General features: G+C 38.2%; 1 long non-coding RNA gene and 2 pseudogenes across 1 annotated transcript; 2 read left to right on the forward strand and 1 right to left on the reverse strand.

The window, feature by feature from the left end:
- Positions 1-853: 853 nt before the first annotated feature.
- Positions 854-2,040, forward strand: LOC107664405 (transmembrane protein 119-like; annotated as a pseudogene).
- Positions 2,041-3,125: 1,085 nt separating this feature from the next.
- Positions 3,126-4,349, forward strand: LOC107664403 (transmembrane protein 119-like; annotated as a pseudogene).
- Positions 4,350-5,139: 790 nt separating this feature from the next.
- On the reverse strand, positions 5,140-6,343 carry LOC107664406 (uncharacterized). The gene is made up of 2 exons (XR_001631450.1): positions 6,197-6,343; positions 5,140-5,725 (listed from the first exon to the last, which is right to left on the reverse strand). It is a non-coding gene; the product is annotated as an uncharacterized LOC107664406 (long non-coding RNA).
- Positions 6,344-6,977: the final 634 nt, after the last annotated feature.

Below are 6,977 nucleotides of genomic sequence, written 5' to 3' on the forward strand. Positions count from 1 at the left end.
TTAAATTCTACATTTACTAATACAGATTTAACATTTGAAGTTGTATAAATTCACGTTATGTTAATCATCGTTATGAACAAACATGAGTAAGCAGTTAACTAGTACATTTTATAAACTAACATTTACTTAGATGAATAAATGCTGTAAAATGGTTGTTTATCGTGAGTTCATTGTAGGTAAATTAACAAATGGTAATGAACTGAACCTTATTGTAAAGTCTTACCATTTATTCTTTCATCGAAAGTAATTTTATGTTACATGTAAGAAATATCTACACAAAAATGGGAACTTGAGTTGAGCATGTTTATTCAGCTCATTTTGATGTTATAACTGACACTTCAATGTTCATAAACCCTCAGGAATGAGTGCACATGTAGGGACTGATGTTTGGCTGCAGTTGCTCAGAACATAATGCATCTGGCTCAGAATCCATTGAGGTTTCCATATGGTGCTTTGAATTTTGTCTTACATTTTAACTATTTATCTTTAAAGCTGAAGATAGTGAGTCCAAGTCAATAAAACCCCAGCTAACAAAAATAGTTTTAAGAACATTTAGCTAACATTCCCACTAAGTTATGAAATCGTGTTATTTCTAAATGTTCTCTGAATGTTCAAAATATATATATTTATGTTTGTTTGTTCGTTTAAAACATTTTTTTTATTATACAAACATTAGAAAAAATGTTAACGGAAAGTTAATTTTTTATTTTGCAAATGTTAGGGGACGATTATTAAAAGACCAGATGCATTTGAAAGAACTTCCTATTAGTGTTACTGGATTCATTCATAACTTCAAGAACCTAATGAAAAATTTAAAATGCCTTTTTAACCACCTCGGGTATTCAGTCACAGGATGGACCACTCAGCTCTCCGCTCTCCACTTGGCCTGTCTGTCATACTGCTGACCAGGCGCCCCACTTATGCCACCCCAGTCATTTTTAATGACTCTTTGGAGGGCAGTGGGACTCAGAGAGCACAGACTTCACCCCCACACCTAGCATTTCCTCCTTCCTCAATGAATCGGTGAAGTCCACCTCCATAGATGGAGAAAAGCATAGCAAATCATTCTTGGATCAGCTGGTGGACTTCTTACAAGAGAACCACCTTCCCATAATCGTCATTGGACTTCCTACACCTTCCCATAATCGTCATTACCACATTACTTCTCCTCATCATCACCATCCTCTGCTTGCTCTGCTTGGTGAGTCGCCGACGTAAAGTCAGCATCTACTATCCTTGCGCTTTCCCTTCCAAGATGTACGTGGATGAGCGAGATAAGACCGGAGGAGCGCGCTTCTTCAGCGAAGTCTTGGAGAAAGCCAACACCAGCTCCAGTGAGGAGCCGGTGAATTCAGCCAGGCAGCTTCAAGAGGACATCATGCTGGCTACCAAGAACCTCCGAACTCCAATCAAGATGCCACGGAAGGAGAAAAATGAAACAGTGGAAGACCAAAAACATGCAGAAGATGAGGAATGTGTTCAGTGCGACAAGAGTCAAGAGGAGAGCTGTGGCTCGCTAGAGGACAAGACCACAAATCAGTCTGCTGTTGAGGATACTGTGGAAAAGAGCAGCCCCAGCAGGTCCCAGGACAGCGTCCCCACTTGTGACATGGAAAAGACTGACCCCTCAGACTCTGGGCCCCCTGAGGAGAGCAAACATTCATCTGGGCCAGAGAATTCGGAGATCCAAGAGGACACGAACAAACAGGATGTTTCTGCTTCAGGCTCAACATTTATCAGTGAAGAGAAAACAGCATTTTAGTGTGGACATTTTTAAAGCCTTAAAGGAAACACTTAGACGTAAATACAGAGCAAAGTGTGTTTCTTGGACACATTGTAAAACTACAAAATGTAGCATTAAGTTTCAATGAGATCATCTGTTTTTTTCAAGGCAAATATACAGATATATTATTGTTTGTGACTGTTTACTTCGATTTACCAGATATAAATGTAATAATCTGTTTTAATTTTTTTATTTACTTAGGTGTAAATGGTATGAACGGATGCCTATTGGGCAAGACATAAAAACTGCATTTTAAATGTTGGTTGTCATGAATCTCTTTTCATTTGACATAACTCTTTTCCCCTAAATCAGAAATATTCTTTATTTTGTTTGCTTTACTCTCTATTATTACCAATGACATCCATAAAGAATAGAAGGGTTAGGGAAGTAGATTGCAAAATGCTTATGCATGAAGAATGATATTTCATGTCTCATGATCTATTATCTTCCATCTAATGGCTCACAACATTGCAATGCACTATAAACACACTCACACACACACAAAAAATAAAGCAAGCACACTTGCTACTCCAATTAAGGAGACAAGTCTTAAGTGTAGAAAAGCTTTGCTGCGAGTCAGCTTATTGTTTACACATTCTAGCTCGAAATATTTCCTTTCAAGGTCGAGAGGTATTCAGCCACAGCTGTAGAATGCCACAAAGCCTCATGGCACCTTTCAGTCTAGTCTACACTCTTAAAAATAAAGGTGCTTCACGATGCCATAGAAGAACCTTTTTGTCTAAATGGTTCCATAAAGAACCTTTAACATCTGAAGAACCTTTCTCTTTGACAAAGGGTTCTTTGTGGCGAAAGAAGGTTCTTCAGATTATAAAAAGCTAAGAAAGAGATGGTTCTTTAAAAAACCTTTGACTGTATAGTTCTTGGTGGAACCAAAAATGGTTCTTCTATGGGATCGCTGTGAAGAACCGTTTGAGCGTAAGACCAGTTAGTCTCAACATGTACTTTATGAAGAACACAATATTCACAATAAACTCACTATTGGCATATTTATGAGATAGACCAGGTTTCTTAATATGAATTTCTTAAATAAATGTTAATAAATGCTGGTCAGTATAACTCCTCTCCACAACCAATGGTATACCAATGGTTTGCTTCAGATCTTTTGTGGCTTCAGATCTGTTGGTAGGTCATTTATACCTTAACAGTTCATGAAACAATCGTCAAAATTGAGTTTTATCCTTAAAATGCAAGTACTTTAAGACTTCAACTTACACATTTAATGCATCAACTTCCTATTAGTGTTACTGGATTCATTCATAACTTCAAGAACCTTAGCAGAATGTTAGCCAAAGTTCTGAGAACAGTCCGTTACTGTTAAAAACTGGTTAAAAAATGAAAAATTGAGTAATTAAAATGCCTTTTTAACCACCTCAGGTATTCAGTCACAGGATGGACCACTCAGCTCTCCACTTCCTCATTGGCCTGTCTGTCATACTGCTGACCAGGCGCCCCACTTATGCCACCCCAGTCATTTTTAATGACTCTTTGGAGGGCAGTGGGACTCAGAGAGCACAGACTTCACCCCCACACCTAGCATTTCCTCCTTCCTCAATGAATCGGTGAAGTCCACCTCCATAGATGGAGAAAAGCATAGCAAATCATTCTTGGATCAGCTGGTGGACTTCCTACAAGAGAACCACCTTCCCATAATCGTCATTACCACATTACTTCTCCTCATCATCACCATCCTCTGCTTGGCTGCCATCTTGAGTCGCCGACGTAAAGTCAGCATCTACTATCCTTGCGCTTTCCCTTCCAAGATGTACGTGGATGAGCGAGATAAGACCGGAGGAGCACGCTTCTTCAGCGAAGTCTTGGAGAAAGCCAACACCAGCTCCAGTGAGGAGCCGGTGAATTCAGCCAGGCAGCTTCAAGAGGACATCATGCTGGCTACCAAGAACCTCCGAACTCCAATCAAGATGCCACGGAAGGAGAAAAATGAAACAGTGGAAGACCAAAAACATGCAGAAGATGAGGAATGTGTTCAGTGCGACAAGAGTCAAGAGGAGAGCTGTGGCTCGCTAGAGGACAAGACCACAAATCAGTCTGCTGTTGAGGATACTGTGGAAAAGAGCAGCCCCAGCAGGTCCCAGGACAGCGTCCCCACTTGTGACATGGAAAAGACTGACCCCTCAGACTCTGGGCCCCCTGAGGAGAGCAAACATTCATCTGGGCCAGAGAATTCGGAGATCCAAGAGGACACGAACAAACAGGATGTTTCTGCTTCAGGCTCAACATTTATCAGTGAAGAGAAAACAGCATTTTAGTGTGGACATTTTTAAAGCCTTAAAGGAAACACTTAGACGTAAATACAGAGCAAAGTGTGTTTCTTGGACACATTGTAAAACTACAAAATGTAGCATTAAGTTTCAATGAGATCATCTGTTTTTTTCAAGGCAAATATACAGATATATTATTGTTTGTGACTGTTTACTTCGATTTACCAGATATAAATGTAATAATCCGTTTTAATTTTTTTATTTACTTAGGTGTAAATGGTATGAACGGATGCCTATTGGGCAAGACATAAAAACTGCATTTTAAATGTTGGTTGTCATGAATCTCTTTTCATTTGACATAACTCTTTTCCCCTAAATCAGAAATATTCTTTATTTTGTTTGCTTTACTCTCTATTATTACCAATGACATCCATAAAGAATAGAAGGGTTAGGGAAGTAGATTGCAAAATGCTTATGCATGAAGAATGATATTTCATGTCTCATGATCTATTATCTTCCATCTAATGGCTCACAACATTGCAATGCACTATAAACACACACACACACACACAAAAAATAAAGCAAGCACACTTGCTACTCCAATTAAGGAGACAAGTCTTAAGTGTAGAAAAGCTTTGCTGCGAGTCAGCTTATTGTTTACACATTCTAGCTCGAAATATTTCCTTTCAAGGTCGAGAGGTATTCAGCCACAGCTGTAGAATGCCACAAAGCCTCATGGCACCTTTCAGTCTAGTCTACACTCTTAAAAATAAAGGTGCTTCACGATGCCATAGAAGAACCTTTTTGTCTAAATGGTTCCATAAAGAACCTTTAACATCTGAAGAACCTTTCTCTTTGACAAAGGGTTCTTTGTGGCGAAAGAAGGTTCTTCAGATTATAAAAAGCTAAGAAAGAGATGGTTCTTTAAAAAACCTTTGACTGTATAGTTCTTCATTTGCGATACAGTGTAGACATCAAATGACTGTTTAATTTTTGTGATGAGTTCATATGAAAAACAAATAAAAATGCAATAGAGCTATGAAAAAATGGCTTAAAGTTAAACAGAAGCAGTCTTGTGACCATTATACAACTGGTGATTCATTGAATGTTTTTTAAAAATCATTATTGAATTACTTTGTTATAAACTATATATTGTTTGTAGGTTATTGCATTTATTGGGTCCCTAGTAGCAGGGACAAGTGCTACAAGTATTAGATTCTGTATTGTCCCCATCAAATAAATAATAAATAGGATAATCTAAAATATGCAGACTCATCCTGTGTAAGCACTCAACCCAATCCGAGGCTTCAGTCATGTGACAGAGAATTAAGATCCTGAAAGATTCACCTACTTAAATACTACACTTTTTTTTTTGATTTGTGTAAGGATGCAATAAATGTTTAGTATGTTTCCCTTTTATAGCCTATGCATTGTTTCATGTCACAAATACAAACATGCTTGTCATCAAATACCTGTGCTATAAAATGACAGTTAATAAGCCTACAATAGTGAACATACCCAGTCGGACAAAAAATTACCATTTAGGAAGCTCAGTAAAGCGGTCTATTGTTAGGCAAGACGGAATTACCTGCAGTTTCATCACATCTCCACACGCAGGGGCACCAACCAACCCTGTGCCCACATTCTTGGCATTTTTATCCAAAGACCCTACATTTCTTGGGCTCTCATAGTGGTCCACAACCTTTAAAATAAAAATAACTTTCAAAGGAGGGGCCAACGGAGTAATTTGGCTCAAAAAGTCAGGATCCTGTGTCAGTGCATTTTATTGTTATACAAACGTCCATGCTGCTCCCCAATCTCTCCCATTTTGACCTAGTTATTTGTGTACGAATTCAGCCAAAATACTAATTACTAAAAACGATGACTTTACATGATGTCTTATACATAAATCATGGACTCGTACATAAAATAGTTAGTTCATTCTTAATTCTTCAACTTATACTAAATGTGATCTCAAACCATATAAACTGACTTCAATTAAAACAAAACAATTTGAAACTCGCTATGTCACATGTTAGTGGTGTTAGTCCAGTGCCAATACTGTCATTATGTATCACGAGATGTCAGACACACAGGAAATCACTTAAAGTAACGTACATAAGGTCAAAGCGAAACACTTTACTAGCAAATTGCATAAGTCATACTAGCTTACCTTCTCGTGATACCCACATTGCATCCACAACTGAGGAGCTGAAAGCGTCCTGAAAATGACCGGTAACGCGCACTTCTTCACAAGCAAAGCCGCCATGATATGTGAAGCGATGACGCACTTGAGAACTCAAATAGCGGATTATACGCCATTTAGTCTCGTAGGTTTCTACGATCATCGCGAGATGTGAGACAAGCGGAGCGCAAATTTTATGTTCAAATTAGTTTGATACCTTTATTATTTATCTATACCCTATATGCATTTATTATTAAATTTATATATACTTTTTGTTCTTTTTTTCTTTAACTTGAACAGTTTATACGTTTTCATTTAAAAATGTAAAGCATTAAAGCTACAAAGTTTGCCGCTCTTATTCTGAATAAAAATGGCATCGACCATAACTCAAAAATTGTTGTTTTGTAGGGCAGCAGATTGTTGTTTGTGTTTCACTTTTATGCATTTATTGTGTATATTAATTAAACAATGGTGTAGGACTTACGTCAGTGCAGCGCCTGTGACTGACAGCGCTGTCAGCCAATCGTTGAAAAGGGAGGCGAAGAGGATTTTTCAAACCTCAGGAAATGGGAAAGGCAAAGCAACTTCTTCCATAAAAAAAAACTACCGGTAATTCGAGAGCCGTCTAGCCTCCCAGCTGGCAGCCTGCCACCTGTATCTTCTTTCAGCACCCAACAGCACCCAACTTTTTATTCTCTTTGAATGTCTTTCTTTTTGGTTGAGCTCTCAAATTCAGTTGGAAGTTTGGATATGATGTCTAGTGTAACTC

The sequence above is a fragment of the Sinocyclocheilus anshuiensis genome, unplaced genomic scaffold (assembly GCF_001515605.1).
Source record: "Sinocyclocheilus anshuiensis isolate Anshui unplaced genomic scaffold, SAMN03320099.WGS_v1.1 scaffold351, whole genome shotgun sequence".
NCBI classification, from domain to species: Eukaryota; Metazoa; Chordata; class Actinopteri; order Cypriniformes; family Cyprinidae; genus Sinocyclocheilus; species Sinocyclocheilus anshuiensis.